We start from the raw sequence: 21,382 nt of genomic DNA on the forward strand, positions 1-21,382 counted from the left end.
GTAAACTGTAAACTCCACTTTAATATTTTTTATGTAATAATATTTACACTTCAATAATATAAATATGATAAATAAGGGACTCTAAAAAAGGGAAATTTCTTTTCTGCTTTTTTTATTATAATATCAGTACTGTACATACAAATGATTAATTTAACTATTCTTAATATCGTACACCAAAATTTTTGTAACATTAGTATTATTACAATAATACAATAAAAAAATAAAGGGAAGCATGCTTGTGCAACAGGCAGCACTGGTGTCACATAGCAATGGACTTTTAAACAACGCCTCCACTTTCTGTCTGTAGGAAGCTGTACCTGTTCTCACTCTGTACAGGTTATTAGAGGACTAAGATTTTTTTCTAAAAGTATGCAAAAGGTAAATTTGCTGCTCTTAATTGCCCCCTGGTGAAAGTAAATGAGTCAGTTAGTTGTTGGTGCCCTGCAGTATAGCCTAGTTCAGAGAGTTTCCAGTTGAGTTAAGTCCCAATGTGACCCTGATTAAAATATAAGGTTATAAAAATGAATAAAGGAATGAGCATTACTTATAAGCAGGGTTCAACAAAAAGCAGGGTAGTAAGGATCTAAAATCAGAGCGCTGGCATTTACAACTGACTAAACTGTACATTTAACTGTCACTTTTTGCCATTTAATGTTCTGAGTTGGTATAAAAAATAGAATTAAAACGCAGATAGTATCGCAGAACAGCCTGGCACAAACCACACGCTTCAAGAAGAGGTGAAAGACTAAATCATTAAAGTCTCCTACAATCTGTTTTCAAGAAAAATCAGAAGAGAAATCTGACTTTAACATCCAATGCCCATGTATGTCAATGCCATAGAAACTGAATACTTGGCATTCGGGCATAAAACGAATATGAAGAGCGAAGAAAACACGGAAAGTGTCCGAGGCAGATGGTGCTCAGAGGCTGCGACAACAACTGCGAAACAGTCACAAGATAAGAGCCAAAAAGAATCTTCCCAAGTGAGTGTTTATGCAACAGAGGGTAACATGCCAAGATATGAGTGTTAACCCAGAATTCCAATTTAACAGCATCGTCAGAGAACAAAGTCTGAATCTCTGCTGTTTTAAAGTGCATCCCAGAACCCCCAAGACCTCCAACAAAAGCCGGACTGTCTGGCTCTGCTACAGTGAGGCCAAATAAAACAAAAAAGAATAAGAAAAGAGGAATGAACTAGAAGGAGCCGAAAAAAAATCTTTTCACCATCCCCCTGCATCTCACTCTCGTTTTACAGTACCCATGTTGTTCAGGGCAAAGGCCCTAAGGTTGTGAAGTAACATTCATGAAGTGATAAATCTGTGTACACATCCAAGGCTGTAATACGCATCGGCAGGGTCCGGCGGGACAGCGCTTGCTCTGAATTGAAGGCCTTTCAGCACCTGAACCTGGTCTGGTGTGGTGTGGAGGATGGAATGTAGACCTGCAGGATGACTTTACTTAATGGTTTTCCCAGCCGCCTGGCCCCGGCCACAGTGCAACACAGTGCCTGTTTAAGCCCAGCGGGCGCATTTTACACACCAACTACTCCAGCTCATGCACCATTAACCCGAGGAGGGGAGGGAAAAAAGAAACAAAATCCTAATCCTCCTGGCCTCTGGTTCAAAACACATACACAGTCCTTTCTCATTTGCCTCTCAGAAAACGGTGTAGTATGACCATAAATAAGCAGCAGATCATGGGTTGAGATTTAAAAGACCTAAGAGATCTCTACAGGTATTTGCTCAAAGCTGAGCAGAAATGGAAATGAATTCAACACTTGAAGCTGTCAAGCTCACAGCAAGACTAAAAATACCAGAAATATTTTCATGACAGTTGGTGAGATGCTTTTGACTGCTCAAATGTTTTAAATCGCTGAAATAAAATTAATGCAATTTAAAAAGGGAAACATTATAAAGACTCCCTAAAGCTGCGAAAAAAATATAACTATTTAAAATATATATTTAAAAAAAAAAAAAAAAAAAAAGTTTAATTTGAAAACTACAACCCCAGATCAGAAAAAGTTGGGACAGCATGGAAAACACAAATAATAAAAAACACTGAGTTTCATACATTTACTTTGACTTTTATTTGATTGCAGACAGGATGAACCCAAGATATTTCATGTTTTATCTGCTCAACTTCATTTCATTTATTAATAAACATCCATTCCTGCATTTCAGGCCTGCAACACATTCCAAAAAAAGTTGAGACAGTAAAGCCTTTACCACTTTGTAATGTTGCCATTCCTTCTTACCAAATTAAATTGCTTGGTATCCTCGGTGCCAAACGTCTTTTGTGTTTCAGGTTTTATTTTGTCTCATTCTTACTGCAAACATGTCTTAAGATGTGCAACAGTATGGAGTCGTCTGTGTAGCATTTTTCCTTTCAAAATTCTCCACACATTCTCTATCAGGGACAGGTCCAGTACCCGTACCCTCTTCTTCCGCAGTCATGCCTTTGTAATGTGTGCAGCATGTGGTTTTGCATTGTCTAGTTGAAAAATGCATGGACGTCTTGAAGGCAGCATATGTTGCTCTAAGATCTCAATGTACTTTTCTGCATTAATGCTGCCATCACAGAAGTGTAAATGACCTTTGCCAAGGGCACTGACACAGCCCCATACCATGGCAGACCCTGGCTTTTCGACTTGTTGCTGATAACAGTCTGGATGGTCCTTTTTGTCTTTGGTCCATAGCACACGGCATCTATTTTTTCAAAAAGAGAATTGGAATGCTGATTCATCTGACCACAATACACGTTTCCACTGAGTGATGGTCCATCCTAGATGCCTCTGAGCCCAGAGAAATCGACGCCGCTTCTGGACATGGTTAATATAAGGCTTCTTTTTTGCACAGTAAAGTTTTAAGTGGCATTTGTGCATGTAACTCCAAAGTAATCCCTCACCCATGTGGTTATATCAGCTGTTGTTGAGTGGTTCTTGATGCAGTGCCGTCACATCATTATTTCGTTTTTTCACCTCATTACCAGCCCTAATTTGCCACCGTCCCAACTTTTTTTGGAATGTGTTGCAGGCCTGAAATGCAGGAATGGAGGTATATTAACAAATAAAATGAAGTTGAGCAGACAAAACATAAAATATCTTGGGTTCATCCTGTCTGCAATCAAATAAAAGTCAAAGTAAATGTAAGGAACACTGCATTTTTATTTTGTTTGCATTTTCCACACTGTCCCAACCTTTTCTAATTTGGGGTTGTACATGAAGTAGATTCATGTGTGTATGATCAGTGAGATGTGCATATATTTCCTGACAGCTTTTGTTGGCATCATGTTTCTAAGTAGGTGCAGAGAAGAGAAGTAGCTTATTTGTTTATATTTAACCTTATTGAAATTTAAATTAGTTCTGGGTCTGACTGGAATAGAGACTTGATTCTAACTTATGTTAAGAAACTGATGGACCCAAAACTTGCTGTTAATTTTAGTTTCATGATGGAAAAAAAAGAACTGAACCATTATTTTACTTTTTTTTTTTTTTTTTTTTTTACTTTGGATGGCAAGTCAAAATAAAGGGCTGATAACAATGAATGGCAAAACACAAATATACTGTACACTAGGTTGATTTAAAAGAGCACAACCTAAGATAAGCAGCAGTCCAAAATATTATCTGCAAGAAATAAATGTCTCAGCTAAATTTCTGTGGCTCTAAACGGGCTAATTAGATGTGCTGCCATGAGAGATTCATAAAATAAATGAAACCTGAAAGAGTTTCAGTACTTTTAAGATAACACTTTGCTGTGGTTATGATGATGATAATGATGTGCAATTATAGTTTATAACTGTATCTGCTGTTATTAAGTTTGTCAGAGCTGTGTGTGAGGGGGTGTTTGTTTGTTTTTTAATTGGACTCCAACTGTAGGTGCCCACCCTGGCTATGCAGATACTGTCCTGAGTGCCCAGCAGTTATATCTGCCAGTGTCATCCAAAAGCAAAATGTACACTAAATATGAATGTATGTAATTTGCAATAATACAGTATAAAACCTAACTTAGGGAATGCAGCAATTATCCAGGATGTTCATTCAGCTCACAGTAATTTTTGTGTGTTGGAAAACAAGATTTTCATGCAACACCATAGCCAAAGCATTACCAGAAATTTAGACAGACTATTATTTAGGGCTGGGCGGTATGATACATTCGGTATACCGTCTTTGATTCCTCATACTGGATTTTTCAAATACCACCACACCGTAGCATAGTTAATACAACAGCTGTAGGCTTCAGTAGGCAGCAAATCATATAATATTCTACTATAGATAGTCAAGAAACAAACTTTCAAAGCAATAATTAAAATACAGTAGACCCTTGAGTTACAAACGGTTTACCATACAAACATTTTGGGTTATGAACGATCTTTTTCAACTTAACGTACGAACAAATTTCGGATTATGAACTGAAATTCGCGAAACATGTGACATCACAAACAAGTTGACTCCGACCGTCTCTCTCTCTCGCTCTCTCTATCTCTATATATAAGTAAGCAAACATTTGGACAGCGGACGGTGTTTTTCCGGGGTTTTCTTTATATTTTGTAAAATTCTATATTAAAATGTCCCCAGAGAAGGTGCATAGAAAGCACAGTTTTTTTGTTGTTGTATAATTACTCCTGCCAGTAGCTGTCACTGTGTATCAGAAAGAGGGGACATTGAGTAAGAGAGAAGAAGAAAGTTATTCTTTCATGAAATTACACCTACAAAATACAACGCTATTGAAATAAAGAAGGAAATAATAGAGAAATATGAGAGTTATTGTTGTTTCTGGTAGATACAATGTATTATGGTGTATGGTACAGCACACGTACTGTACTGAAATGTGATGTGTGTTTTTATGTACATTACTACTGTGTATTGTTGTTTATTATTGTTTATTACAGGAATGTCTATTCTATCATTTAAGATTTAAGGGCAAATATACGTGTATTTATAACAAAAAAGACCATTTAAGACATTAGAATGGTTAGGTAAGGGGGTGGTTTGGGAGGTCTGGCACAGATTAATTCTATTTACATTATTTCTTATGTGAAAAATAGGTTTAACTAACGAACATTTTGACTTAAGAACAGCCCTTCGGAACCAATTAAATTCGTAAGTCAAGGGTCCACTGTAGTGGATTTCGGGTATGTCTTACGTGGTGAAAATACTTCAGGTCAGTTGATAAACCAACGTTATAAGCAAACTGGAAGCGGAGATATAAAGTCGTCCACTTTTCTACAACAGACCTGTGGTCAAGTTGTACAGTGGAGTTTGCAAAAGCCGTTTTATTCGTTAAAGGGAGAGCTAAGGGTATTTGTATAATACTTAAATATTAAATAATTAATACAGATTTTATTTATTGCAACTGTTTCAGTGTACTGACTCCATCATATATTGTGTAATTTTGTGGGGCCAAGCAAAACTTATAGTACTTAAAGCCTTCATTATATACATGCCCTATGTATAATGTATGATTACATACATGCCCTATGTATAATGTATGTATAATAGCCCTACTATTATTACAATTCAGATTTTATCCATTTTGAGTTTTTTACAGTTTTAAATTCTCATCTAAGGAAATTCATTAAATCCAAAGTTTGGGCCAGATTTGCCATATACAAAAAAAAATTACATTTTTATAACTTTATAACAATGTTTTTTTCCCCAGCACCTAATTCAGTACAGTAATTCAGTAAGGATTCGAAGAAGTGCTCAGAACTATTTGACCTACTTTCAGCCCAACATTATCAACATCAGTTAAGAGAACTGACAACTATCACGGACTCCTGAGCTGACAGAGATATTGTGCTCATTCACACTCCTGAGCTGCATCGATTTTTTTTAACAGCCAAAACATAACCTGCTGCTCCAAAATTGTGAACAAACTGGGTCTGAAAAAAAATTTAAGAGGGTTAAAAACTATTATTTTTGTTTTGTTTGATTCACATCAGTTTTCGGTTTCAAGATAAGAAGCAAACAAAATTTTTATAGAGCCAATGTGAAAAAGAACGCTTTTATATAGACAACAAAAACAGAAAAGTAAAAAGGTTTGAAGTTGAGCTGCAAAGAAAAAATGCTAATGGTAACACAGTAAGACCTGCCGCCCACTGTGTCTGGTATATAGGGCTGCCAGAAGTCCAGTATCAGAACCACGCAGCTTGATCAGGCCGCACAGAACATCGGGACTAACATCACAGAACCAAATTACACATACAGTTCAACAGTTTTCCCAGTTGTAGCTGCTGTTCTTGGTATGTTTAGCTGGAACACATCACATTTACATTACAGTAGTGAGGGGGAGGCATTGTGTGGACAGTATTAAAGGTGTTAGGTTTATTATTCAGAAGTTAGATTAGTAGCTGGTTGCTGCTGTTGCTGTGTTTCAGTTTAGAGATATCCAGTTTTCTTTTGTGAAACTAGTGACAATAGGCTGGACACCGAGTGTGCCAGTGTGACCACTTATTTACCTGAAATAGTCTGCCGTACTAACTTTAAATACTACATTTGTCATACAGAAATATTTATTAGCCATATTGTGAAACATGTATGGTTTAAACATAAAAGTTTCATAAAACTGTCTCAGACACACCAATTGTTAACAGGTGCATTTAATGTTATATAATACATTCTATGCTTTCAACTCTGTGCACCAGGTCACAGAGGAAAGGACCATCCCCAAACTGTTGGTACAAAGTAAGACCTATTAAGGCATGGTTTAATATGAGTAATGTGAAGAAACTCCAGTGACATTCACAAAGCCCTGTCCTCAACCTTATTTAACAAGTATGGGATGAATTAGAACGTCACATGTGAGACATCCTTGTGTCAACATCTGGTCTCAACATGTGTCTCACCTCACACATTGTGACCTAATGTGCACAAATTTCCACATTTGTGTGGAAATCCCTCCCAGATAGGTGGACTCATATTAGCATCCATGGCTTTGCAATAGGATGGCCTTCAGATCATTGGGAAGCATACTTATGGCCATACAGTTTATATATAACACAAATATTTAAATATCAATATTATACAGAAGCACATAGCTAGTTTGAGGGCAGAGGAGTTTTTCTACATAGTCACTCTCCGGTGCATTTTTTCCAGCGTCATACCAACTTTTTAATGCCATTGTAGCCACTGATGCATCGCTGTTTTCACATCATCATCACATGAAAACCTTCTTCCCCTTAAAGCTTCTTTGAGTGTCCAAAAAGGTGGCAATCAGATGGTGCTAAATCCGGACTATAAGCTCTCTTAGTCTCTTAGACATGACCAATTACTACTCCTCCCACCCTCACCGTTTCCAACGAAAATATAAAAGTGCAGAAACTTTTGAAGACCCTTGGAATTTACTAAAATTCTCAGTACTGTTTACACTGCGCATTTGCTGATGGTCACCATCACTGCATGACTGATTAGAAGAAGCGGCTCACCAGCAGCACTCAAGCGATGAATGCGCTGAATCCGGTTGAGAGAAATATGTGTTTTTCAAGGTCAGGATGAATGCAGATGCCAGAGATGATTTAGACTGATTAAATATGCCTGTCTGCAGCACAAAACACAGTGTGTCCTCTCCATCTGCTGTCTTCATCTACTGAGGCATTGTAATTCCTTTAATGGCTTCTACGCAAAGACAAATAGAAGAGGTTCTACTACGTTAACCCACAATATTGGATTAAATAAGGTCAACGTTTGAAGAGAGCCCTGAAGAGACAATGACGACAGACATAAAGAGGTTATGCTTTGACGTGACATGTGCACACAGCTCTTCATGTAATACAAGCACCAGAATAGCTTCTAGAGGTGCCTTTACATAGCAATGCAGAATGTCCTACAATTTCTAACTTATAAAGCAAAAAGTAGAGGCATGAAATTAAATAAAGTTTTGTAAACTCTTGATATGAATCCAGATTCAGAGTGCAGCTGCACATGTAACAATGATTTGAAATTGTAATTGTCCCCATCTGCATTCAGACAGAATACATACCTCTACTCATACATAAAAAGCTTCTATAGGAATGCAGGACAGGATTCTACCCAAACACAGATGTGACTTTTTAATCTGTGATTTACTATTTCAGACAGCAAAAAATAAGTCTTATATAGTAATATTTTATCTATAATAACAGCTCATGTTTCCTCACAGTTTAAATAAAATTAAAAAATAAATAAATAAATAAATAAAAAAACAAACTTGGGACGGCATGGAAAATTTTCCAAAATTTTACAAAGTTTCCCTTTATTATTTAATATACTGTATTTGTGTTTATCTTTTATTTATCTAAATAATGAATGTCCTTTTATTTCTGAGGTAGACACAAACTATGCAAAACAATGCTGCACATTTCCCTTTTTGTGTGTAAAACAAATGCCATATTAAATGAATAAATGAATAATACAAATAAAGAAAGTATCCTCACATAAATAGATTTGGCTGGAAAATTCCGAACCTGGCAACCCTGTCGTGATGTCAACCAGGCAAGGTGAATAGGCCATAGGCCATGAATAGGTTTGGTTTGGTGTTTAGTTTTTAACGCCATGTCTGCCCTTTGGGCCATGTTCACAGCAGGAGAGGTTGTGATCTGTCTTTTATTTACTTATTCCGTTTGACTTTTTGTGGAAATTGTGTCTGTTGTCTATGTATGTCCATTTATATGTGTTGCTTCAATTTTGTTATTGGCAAGGTGAATAGTGCCAGTGCCCTGTTCTGTTTAAAGTGAATATCGATTCATTATACATGTAAACCAATTTGAATCGTTACACATGTGAATTGATTTTTAACTGTCTTGTGGTGCATCGTTACATTCCTACTTAAATAATTTAATATCATTGTTCTTAATTTCAAACATTTTCTCACACACTTGTTGACAAACAGACTCAGCCTTTTTTGGATACTGCTTTTGTTCCAGATCATGATTACAATCACCTGTTGACGTTACTATTATTTAGTTTTTTACCTCATTAGTAGCCCTAAATTGCCCAGTCCCATTTTTTTAGATTGTGTTGCAGGCCCAAAAAGCAGGAATAGAGGTAATAGAGTAATATATTTAAGTAAAATTAAAATGACCAGACAAAACATGACATTTCTTAGGTTCTTACCTGAGAATCTTAATGTCATTTGTGTTCCTGTTTTCAAACCAATTGGGGGGGAGACTTCTAATCCAACTCTGCTTTTTCCCTGTGATTTGTCATATACTGACAGAGATACATTTATCATTCATGTGATTATCAACAAACATATAGCAGGAGAATTTAGTCTCACAGATAGATGGTAACCCGGGGTCAATTCCATAGCAGGAAGCACTAGTGATTGGTCAGCACCATTGTTTCCAGATTACTCATCTGATTCTTATTCAGCCCAGTGGATCTGAATGACAGGAATCTAAGGAGAGTGGTTTTCTGTTAGGGCTAAAGTATCTTTTATGGCAAAGCAAACGTCCTTTTATCTCATAAGTTAATATGTGATTGTTAAGGAGGCACAGCAGGGCCTGCTGACAGATAAAGGCGCACTCTCCCCCTTAATCAAGTGTGCATGTTTTAAGTTTGCATGCCTACTACAGCATCTGGTGTCTATCAGTTTGTTCCACTGCCTTATTATTCAATAGTTGGCCTGCCATCTAGAGCTTATGTAGTTTATTTTAATTTTATCAAGGAAGGAACAAAATCTAGTGAGAAGATAAAAGGTCTGGCGAAAGAAATAAGCCAAAAGGAAATCACATTGATCCAAAAGTTATTTCCTACTGTAAACGTCTTAAGACTATAATTGTCAACAATGGCTTTACAATTAATACTTTGTTGCAGTGTCCGAAAATGTCCAATATTACATAACCAAATAAATTAACACTCCAAAAGCAGAGGTTTGCAGTTACCCTGTTCATTTAATTACCCTCTGTTTTCATCAACATGTTATTCTGGTTAGGGCAGTGGCAGGAATACCTCATCTGAAACTAAATCCCAGTAAGACCAAGCTGTTACTTATTCCTGGAGATCAATCTCCAATCCAGGACCTAGTCATCATTGATGACTCCCAAATCAGACCGTCTGATAATGTAAGGAGCCTTGGTGTCATCCTGGATAACCAACTGACCTTCTCTTCTCATGTAGCCAGCAAGATCGTGCCGGTCCCTCCTCTACAACATCAGGAAGATTCGACCATTTCTGTCCGTGGAAGCCACTCAGATTCTTGTGCAGTCACTTGTAATCTCACGGCTGGACTACCGCAACTCCCTCCTGGCAGGTGCTCTTATGTCCACTATTAAACCCTTGCAGCTCATTCAAAATGCAGCTGCTCGCCTGGTTTTTAACCAGCCCAAACACTGCCACGTCACCCCACTGCTGCGTTCTCTTCACGGGCTTCCTGTAGCTGCACGCATTCAGTTTAAAACACTGATGCTCACCTACAAATCCAAAAAATGCACAAGCCCCAAGCTACCTTCAAGGTCTAATCAAACCTCACTCTGTACCATGCAACCTCCGAGCCACTAGTCTCGCTCGACTTGATCCTCGACCCAGGACTCGAGGAAGACAAGCATCAAGGCTCTTCTCTGTACTTGTACCCAAGTGGTGGAACAAACTTCCTCTGCATGTCCGAACATCTGAGTCTCTTGCAGTCTTCAAAAGACGATTAAAAACCTTTATCACTTCTTTACTTGTACGTACTTACTAACACTCTTATTCATTTCCTGCAAAAAAAACTTTAGTTCTATCAGGGTTTCAGCAGATTTGTGTTCTTCAACTGTTGTCTACTTCCACTAGAGTAAGGTAATGTTCACTATGGAAGCACTTCTGTAAGTCGCTCTGGATAAAAACGTCTGCTAAATGCCGAAAATGTAAAAGTAAATGCCTCACACATAGCCAGTTATGTCTGTGTAGATGCCCAGGCAGCAAATAGCATCACTTAGATTTGAAGCTGGATCTTAGCAGTAGTAGGCTAGTGTAATAGACCACTGTGCCACCCAGGCATCCTGCATTTACCTTCTTACAACTAATAATAATAATAATGATATTAACATGACATAATGAAATCAATCAATAATTAATTGATGATTTAGGCTATCTGGTGGTTTTGGTACATAGTAAGTTACTCTTATCAGATCTTCAGTTGTTTTTCATCTATAAAATGTGGTCTTTATCATAGCATAGCTTTTTCTGCTTGAAAAGAATTTTGTTTTAACAAGATTTATGTAAATGTAAACCTAACACAGCTAAATGCATTCATGCAGGTAAACATTCTACATCTGGATTTTCCAAAAACTGGATATGCCCCTGCATTTATTTTCTTATTCAGTGGAAAAGTACGAGGTACAGATTTTATAGTAGCTAATATAAAATATAAAAACCCAGGCTAAAAACAGACTGGGTCAGAAGTCAAAATGCTATGCAATAAAATGCCATGCAACTTAGGAATGAACCTTTCTATGTAAAAAAAATAAAATAAAGGACTGTGTCTCTATACCATGTGTTTAACATCTGTACACCACATTGAGATGGTCCATAAATCGCTCTGGAATTCCTTTAATGAAACTACAAACACAAATTATGGCCGTCATGCTTCTGTACAGAAAAAACGTAATGCAAACCATCAAAGCAAACATGACCGCTAAGCTTAACCTCAGGTCATCTTAAACAACAGTAATGAACCATTTATGATGCACTGATTGAGTTTGATTATCAGTGTTACAATGAGAAGTTTAACATAACCAGCCATAACATTAAAACCACCTCTGTGTTTCTACTCTCACTGTCCATTTGATCAGCTCAACTTACCATATACTTTTGGCACTTTGTAGTTCTACAATTACTGACTGTAGTACATCTGTTTCTCTGCATGCTTTGTTAGCCCCCTTTCATGCTGTTCTTCAATGATCAAGACCCCCACACGACCACTACAGAGCAGGTATTATTTGGGTGGTGGATCATTCTCAGCATTGCAGTGACACTGACATGGTGGTGGTGTGTTAGTGTGTGTTGTGCTGGTATGAGTGGATAAGACACAGCAATGCTGATGGAGTTTTTAAACACCTCACTATTACTGCTGGACTGAAAATAGTCCACCAACCAAAAATATCCAGCCCACAGCGCCCTGTAGGCAGCGTCCTGTGACCACTGATGAAGGTCTAGAAGATGACCAACTCAAACAGCAGCAATAGATGAGCGATCGTCTCTGACTTTAAATCTACAACGTGGACCAACTAGGTAGGAGTGTCTAACACAGTGGACAGTGAGTGGACAAGGTATTTAAAAACTCCAGCAGCGCTGCTGTGTCTTATCCACTCAGAACAGCACAACACACGCTAACACACCACCACCATGTCAGTGTCACCGCAGTGCTGAGAATCATCCACCACCCAAATAATACCTGCTCTGTAGTGGTCCTGTGGGGGTCCTGACCATTGAAGAACAGGGTGAAAGCAGGCTAAAAAAGTATGCAGAGGAACAGATGGACTACAGTCAGTAATTGTAGAACTACAAAGTGATTCTATATGGTAAGTGGAGCTGATAAAATGGACAGTGAGTGTATATTCCGCTAGCACACCGGTCGGCTGGGCACCATCTAGCGGGCATAATTGGCAGTGCCTGCAGCAGACACGGTTCTGCTAGGGCGGGATGACCGGACTACATGGGTGGGGTCTTCAAACGCTGTGTAAGGACCCTGATTGACGGATAGAGGCACCTGTGCAGAGTGCATGGGTGGAAAAGGGTTCCGTTAAGCAGCAATATACCCACCTCAACTGCCCCAGCAGCAGAAGACAAACTGACTACACTAAATTGGGAGAAAATGGGAGAAAAACGCATTAAATATATATTAAAAAAATAGTAAATAAATAAATGGTATTAACATAGAGTGACCTCTGTGATCTTTTCACCTATGACAACAACCACTCATCTAAAAAAGCTTCTCCCAAAGTATGTTTTTAAAAATTTTTGCCTATTCAGTCAAGAGCATTTGTATGGCTGAGCACTAAAGTTGCTCATGGAAGCTATATCTGATGTTCCAGTTCCTACCAAAGCTGTTCAGTGGGGCTGAGATCAGGGCTCTGTGCAGACCACTGGAGTTTCTTCAAACCAACTTTTTCTTGGATATATCTAATTGAAGCACTATAAACACGTCTGTCATCATCACCACCAAGGTAAGGCATGAACGATTGGAATAACTGAGTTTCCTACCAAGTCTAAGTTTCTGATAATTAACATCAGTTTTTGCACAAAAAGAAACCTTTTTATGTACTTTATTGATTGTTGTCATGGTTACATTTAGGGTTGGCAGATGTTGTAGATCAGCCATCATTCAAATATAGATAATTTTAAATAAAAGACGAGACACATTTGGAGGAATCTGGGAGAAAAGAAATCTTGTTCAAAGGAAATAAATACCTGCCAGCTCATAAGAAACGAGTATTTTCTACGGGAGATACTGAAGTGCAGAACTAGCTGATACAATTGTAACGATGCACATTGGGGTTTTTTGATAACTAGCAGAAAGAACACAATATATCAACTGGTCACTCCTGAAGAAGTATCATCAGCATGTGCTAGTTTAATGTAAACCATTCTCCTGCTGGTTTCATGTCTCTTGATTTTATCATTTCAGTGTGGTTTTGGACATGTCTACCTTGCTTCCTTGCTAATAAGCAGATGTTATTTACCCACAAAGCAAACCTAAACAAGGTATTTGCCAGACACTTCCAGGAAAAAGACAACATCTGTAGCAGACTGAAGTTATGTAACTACAAACCAGAAGCAAGAAGTAGTTTACTCCCAAGAAACCTTGAGAGGAACCAGACTCAGAAACACATCCTCTTTGGGTGGCCTGTACGATAAAGTACAACCCCAGTTAAAAAAAAAATAGGACAGTAGAAAAAAATTTATCTAAAAAATTTAGCAATAATTTGCAGTTTCATGGCTGTATTTGGCCTGTATTTTATTACAATTAGCACAAAGACAATACATTTCATGTATTGTTCCAACAATGGTGGGACAATGGCATGTTCACAGAATGTTATTAAAATAATGTAGCACAGTGAAGAACACCAAGTGGTGGTATAAAAGTGGAGTCCTTGGTTGATAAAATTTTTTTAAAGTAGGATCTCTGTTGTTGTATAATGTGCCTCATAGTGCCACATATTTTCAATGGGAAACGGGTCATGGTGCCCATGTCATGAGTGACTTGCACATGTGGGTACCACTGACGCAGATCCCTTTATTGAGATTTTAGATATAAACATGTTGTCATCAAGTTGATGCTTTCTTTCTGAAGTCTATTATTATTTTACCAAGACGATGTCAGCCACCATTCTGCATGATCTACAACAGAGCAGCTTTGTAGACAGAGTAGTCCTTGAGTAGCTTGCCTGCAGTCCAAATCTGTCTCATATTAAAAGTATACACAGATCACAGAGTAGGTATTATTTGGGTGGTGGATCATTCTCAGCACTGCAGTGACACTGACATGGTGGTGATAGAGTTTTCACTGTTACTGCTGGACTGAGAATAGTCCACCAACCAAAAAGCGCCCCGTGGGTAGCGTTCTGTGACCACTGATGAAGGTCTAAAAGATGACCAACTCAAACAGCAGCAATAGATGGGTGATCGTCTCTGACTTTACATCTTCAAGGTGGACCAACTAGGTAGGAGTGTCTAATAGAGTGGACAGTGAGTGGACACGATATTTAAAAACTCCAGCACCGCTGCTGTATCTGATCCACTCATACCAGCACAACACACACTAACACACCACCACCATGTCAGTGTCACTGCAGTGCTGAGAATGATCCACCACCTAAATAATACCTGCTCTGTGGGGGTCCTGACCATTAAAGAACAGCATGAAAGGGGGCTAACAAAGCATGCAGAGAAACAGATGGACTACAGTCAGTAATTGTAGAACTACAAAGTGCTCCTATATGGTAAGTGAAGCTGATAAAATGGACAGTGGGTGTAGAAACAAGGAGGTGGTTTTAATGTACTTATACTAATGTACATATTTTTACTGTCCAAACAGATTTTTGATTGTGTTGCAGACATCACATTTTTATAGCATTTTACAAAAAGATTCTTTGATTTTTGTAAATGGGGTTGTAAGGCTGTAATGATCTTTCAATCCAATATATAATGCTGAAGTTATGACAGGCTAACACTAGAAAGAAACAGGATTATTTACAAAAACAAAAATATTTAGCCAATATGTGTGTGTCTCTCCTAATTTAACACAGAATACTAATGCAATAAAAAATGGGTTTGTCAATGTGCTTGCACCACAAAGTTTAAAATTTAAAAAGTCCTGTTACCATAACCTCAGGTCTGGATGAATCATTTACCTGCCCCCCTTTGCCTAAAAATAATTAAACAGCCCTTAAGATCCTTACAGTATTAAATTTCCTGTCATCCTGGAGGCATTTCTGTCAGTACTAAAGGCAAGACTCATTAAGTCCAAGCTCTTTCACCTGGACATCCATAAAACAGAAGATGGACCTACAGAGATCAGTGTCAGTGGAGGTGACACTGTTTCTTAAGTTTCTGAATGCTGCGACATTTGATATTGTTAACATTTCCCTTGCAGCCAGTCTGAGTCGGTCAGATATTCAACACCATCATCAAATTCCCAGCCTGCAGACTGAATTTTTGCTAGAATTGGCAAATACTGTTAGGAAACTAAGTAAAATGAGCTAAAACTCTTATTTAAAATTTCTACCAGGTGCATGGCTGGTTTTCTGTAATGGTTTACAGTTTACATTGATGCAAAGTCAGCAGTTCAAGGAAATAGTCAATGACAAATAAGGCAAACAGACAAACACAGCAGCACAAGAAAGGTGAATTTGGTTGATGAAGACTGGGACACAATTTACTATTTACAATTCACATGGTTATATCAAACACAGTCATGGACAATTGAATGTCTCTAATTCACATCACTTGCATGTCTTTGGACTGTGGGAGGAAACCGGAGCTCCTGGAGGAAACCCACACAGACACGGGGAGAACATGCAAACACCACACAGAAAGGACCCGGACCGCTCCACCTGGAAATCGAACCCAGGACCTTCTTGCTGTGAGGCGACAGTGCTACCCACTTAGCCACCGTGCCGAGGTATTAGACCAGCAATCACAAGATCCCTGGTGGTTCAAGCCCTACCACCACCAAGTTGCCAATATTGAGACCCTGAGCAAACCTCAATCGCTTTCACTCTAAAAAGCTACATCTCTAAGTCGTTTTGGATAAAGGTGTCTGCTAAAAGGCATACATGTAAATGTAGCTGCTATAAGCCTGAAATCTTAGTATCCAAATAACTACAGCACAAAAAAGTACCTCTATGGTTAAGTCTTAACAAGAGCTGTCATTCAGAAACACCTTGTGTTAGAGAAAAAATAATAAAAATGCATCCCTTGGGATAAAGACTACAAAATGTACTTTAATTTAATCTGAACGTGTTTATTGACTCTTTTCTACCAAAGGTAGATTATCTTGAACAATGATTTCCAAATGTTTTACAGACCTGTACACTTCAAGAAGAATTAAGGCTGCTCCAGAGACAGATTTCAGGCCTTCTATTAATTAGCTAATAAATTTTTAATGTACAGTTGTGTTTTAATGATTGTCTTTTGCCTGAAAAATAATTTACAATGAAATTCGTAAATAATGATAATCTGCGTTTTTGGTGAACTCATTTGGAAAGCTGAAAAGTAACACTGTCAATAGAGGTTATCAATCTTTGGTAATGCTTTAAACATTTGCGTATGTTTACATTTGGGATTTTGGGATGAATTCAACATCTCTAATTCAACATTAGTGTCTGATTGAGAAGGCATAAGTTCCCATAGATAAACCCTAGTGACATGTGGAAAGCCTTACCATAAGAGTGAAAGCTGTTAGGTGTCCACATAGTTTTGGCTATTTAGGGTATGTTAGATATCAGAAACAAACTTGGTTGAAAACTTGTTTTGCTCTACTAGTAAGAACCTGGAAGCATTTGTGCAGGTATCTTAAAAGCAGGCAGCTGTTTGGATATTTTTCTGCTTTATGTTATTTCTAATGGCCCCTACATCGCACAACACTGTGTCTAATGGCCCTTAAACTGTTCCAGAGTCTGCATTTCATCAGGATGGCTTGTAAATGCAGCTCACTCTTTCACGCATTGTACTACATGAGATGGCATAGCACGACCCCTGCTGTGAGAAAGCTCCCCAGGGGTCTGGCCATGATACTGCACCACCCACGCCCACCCAGGTATTACATGTCTTAATTATTAGGTGTATGTGTGTTGCAGGCATGTGGGGACTAACAGGATGATGGAAGAGACTTTGTTAGTGGAGTGAGAGAATAAGTTATGGACTGCATTAAGATGACTATGCAAATCATGCACAATATGCCCACAATCTATAACTCTGGAGACATAGAAGGTCAGGACACGGGACTATTATAACAGATTATTATAATAACTATGCTTTCTGTTTCTTTTGCCCTTGTTTCACAGGAAAGTAGGACAGGTTTTTAAAACCAATTTCTGCAATTGTTCTTTTTCTTTGACTAAATGATGGAAAACGACTTCTTTGTCTCCTTTTCCGGAAATAGGGTTTGTAATTTTAGAAAACTCACAGTAAAACTGTTGCATTGAAGAAAATGGACAGAATAATGAAGAAAAATATAAGCACCGTTTTAAACAATAAAAAGTTGAATCTGTGACACAATTGGGTGTTTCTAAGGGACAATGACTCAATTTAGCAGGGCTAAAATAAGCTTTTAAAATGACCCTATACTCAAGCTAAAAAATATGTGGACTGTGGACAACAAACCCGCTTGCATTGACATATTTATTACTCTTTGATAGATTTCATCATTTGACTCATCCCTCCTCATTCTCTAACAAAATACACATTTAATAGGACGAACATCATCTTTTTAACACGATTTGACATAAAAAACAAGGGTTTACTAAAGCAGTCTAAAGTGTTCTCCTGAACAATGGCATTTATGAAGCTGTGAAGCTGCGTTTTTATATTCAGCTCTGCTGTATATCACTGCTAAACAGCTCGCTGATCTTGAAACAGACCAGTCATGCCTCATTGGCAGCATCTATGCCAGTCTAACCTATGAATTGCAATGAATGGGTGTTGTATGCATACACTATTCATCACGTACCTAAGCTAAAGTAATAGCTTTGAATGGACAGATAACATTGTATTCCTTAGTGATGAAAAAAACTGTTATTTAAATGTATGCCTGACTTTTGTATTATTATTAAAGGAAAGAATGTAATAAAATAAATAAATAAAGCTCTAAAAGCTCCTTCTCGATAATGTGTGTTACCTAATAAAATTCCTATGTTTTCATATGCAAAGAATTATAAAAAAAAATAAGATTTTACAAAAAAATTAATAACATATTTCTGTGCACTTTAGTAATGTGATCAGGAAAGCTTATAGTTTGCAAGATGGTAGCATTTCTACTTTTAAATGAAGTAGCTTTATGAACCTATGATAAATTGATACATTACAATTTCTTATTTAATTCCATATTCTACATTTCTACATGAAATTTCAATCTGTTGCGTCATCCTACACACATTCTACAAAGGTTTTAGCAGGACAATGAGGTACATCGCCTGTGCTGGAACTTTCACACAAAATAAGACCACTATCAAAAGCTATCAGTTTTATTATGTACTAACAAGTCCAGGTAGTCACTCATACTGTAGAGTTCTACAAAATCACACAAGCAGCAAGAGTGTATGAACACAAATATATGAATTATTCATATAATATTTATTTATTGGGATTTTAACATCATGTTTTACACTTTGGTTACATTCATAACAGAACAGATAGTTACTGGTTTAACAAGAATTATCAGTTAAAGTGTTTAATGTCAGACACAGTCATGGACAATTTTGTATCTCCAATTCACGTCCAACTGCATGTCTTTGGACTGTGGGAGGAAACCGGAGCTCTTGGAGAAAATCCACACAGACACAAGGAGAACATGCAAACTCTACACAGAAAGAACCCAGACCGCTCCACCTGGGAACTGACCCTAGGACCTTCTTGCTGTGAGGCGACAGTGCTACCTACTGAGCTACCATGCCGCCTATATAATGAAATTAATATGAAAAGGAAAAGGATTTCATTTACAGTGGACTTTCATCACAAAGTTTGTAATTTAAAGGGTACACAATCTGCTGTGTGAATGAATATGGTTGGGTTTTAGACATTCAACTCAATGCAGGAAAAAATGATTACACAGCACTATTTCTTTTTACTACAAAAATACTGTATAGTCATATAACGTTAATTTAATTTTAGTTCACATGTACAATGATATACTAAATATTTGGGGTTGGTGATGGTTTTGAGTATAATGTTTGGGATGCAGCCTTATTTGTTGCATTTTGTTAGTGCTGATGTACAAATACCAAGAAGATCGATTACCAGTATTAATAACTAGATTACTAGGATACAAACCACTCTCACTCACTCACTCACTCACTCACTGTCTTAACCGCCTATCCAATTAGGGTCACGGGGGAGGGGGGAAGCCTATCCCAGCTTTTATCCCAGTCCATCGCAGGGCAGGATACAAACCAAATGTCAAATTTCATAACATCTGAAAAATGTCCTCATCTGATGATGACCAGAATAGTAACGACCATGTAAACACACAGTGACCACCAACACAACTTTCTGGACACACATGAGTCCTGTCAGTAATCATTAGCACAAATGCTGGAACCTCACAACAGACTAAAGCATTTTAAAAGAATTCTCTTTTATTTTATCAGAGTGCATATGAAGAGGTTTTAGCAATAATGAAGCCTTTTATGCATGCATTCTGAACAGCAATAATGAATCCTTTTATGCATGACCTTGAAAGACCCAAAACCTGTAACTGGCAGTTGATAGAATTTAATTGTCGACAACAGTAGAGAACTGTGTCTCATAAACCTTGGCCCTCTGACCCCCTTCTTCACTCAAAAAACAAAGTCTTGCTTAATGTGTTCTCTCCTAAAGTGCTACAGAAGGTAATAACAAAAAAAGCAACCAACAAACAACACCAAGAGGGTTACAACCTAAACAGAATAACTCATTTCTTAAGCAAAATGCAAATCCTTCTTACAAATAATCATTAATGCAACAATCATTCTGCAAGTTTTTTTCATCAAGGGCTCTAAACTGCTCCTGTATCCCCACAGCGGGCAAAACTTATCATAAAGTTAATGACAACACCCACCCATTAAGAGGCAAGATATGATTGGTCATTTTTACATTGTTTTTTTTTTAAATTGGCCCTCTGGAAATTTAGAGCTGTATTAACAAATACCAACATAGAAGACCAACATAGAAGACAAAAAGGCCTCATTAATTTAATTTTTCACATTTCAACAAACTGAATAAGCAGGATTTATTTGCATAAATTTTTTTTTGTTTAAATATTGATTGTCAAATGAGAAGATTAGAGCTGCTCACTGTGTGGCATAGCGGTAAAGCTTTCTTATAGCATGTGCACAAAGAGAGGGGATAGTGGAGATCAATGCTATCACGACTCTCTGTACGTGATACTGATCTCTGTGTGAACCTGCCTCGCGCAGGTAAAAAGAAGTGGTTAGCACGTGTCAGAGGGGGGCATGTTAGGTATGGCCCTCCTCGGCCAGGGTAGGGGAATGCTACATGAGAGAAGAGATATAACCAGGGTGATTGGATCCAACTAGATATTGCTTAAACAAATGGGACACTGGTAGCCTAGTGGCTGAAAGGTTGAGAGTTTGAATCCCAGCTCATGCCATGCAGCCACTGTCGGGCCCTTGAGCAAGGCTCTTAACCCTCAATTGCTTAGACAACATACTGTCACAGTACTGTATGTCGCTTTGGATAAAAGCGCCTGACAAGTGCCAAAAATGTAAATGTAAATAAAATAAAAAACTGCTCAGTTTTAAAATATTATTTTTAGAATATCTTAAGCCCTCTCTAAGGGCACAAAGGGCCATGGCTGTCACTCTTTAATTAACAGACGGGTGCATACATAAATGCAAATGCTAACATGAATTCTAAAATATACAGAGTATGACTATATTAGGCAATTTATCTAAGTATATCTTTTCATCCTACTGCTAGAAAAACTGTAGAAAAAAGACTCTTAAATACAGTAAGTATACAGTATTAAACTTCAAATAAACAATCCTGCAAAACACCACATTTTAAAAGAGCTTCTTTAATTGCAATATACCAGAATGAAAAAATGAGTATGATCAGAAACCACTGTTTTGCCTCTGTGCTTTTTCTGACAGCTACCGATATAAAAAGAAAAACAACAGATAGTAAAGTACCTTGATTCTGTGGAAGATGAGGATGTTCATCACAGTCTAATGAGATTTTTTGAGTATAGCCTGGATGGAAAAGAAAAGA

The 21,382-nt window shown here is 37.7% G+C and overlaps 1 protein-coding gene across 1 annotated transcript in view; it reads right to left on the reverse strand.

Moving 5' to 3' along the window:
- The window catches only part of LOC134320700 (kelch-like protein 29), a 352,789-nt gene that overhangs the window by 297,950 nt on the left and 33,457 nt on the right, over positions 1-21,382 (reverse strand). The window contains exon 2 of the mRNA XM_063002246.1: positions 21,304-21,363. The gene's annotated coding sequence lies outside the window, so the exon portion shown is untranslated. The remainder of the gene's footprint in view (positions 1-21,303; positions 21,364-21,382) is intronic.

The sequence above is a fragment of the Trichomycterus rosablanca genome, chromosome 9 (assembly GCF_030014385.1).
Source record: "Trichomycterus rosablanca isolate fTriRos1 chromosome 9, fTriRos1.hap1, whole genome shotgun sequence".
Classification (NCBI taxonomy): Eukaryota; Metazoa; Chordata; class Actinopteri; order Siluriformes; family Trichomycteridae; genus Trichomycterus; species Trichomycterus rosablanca.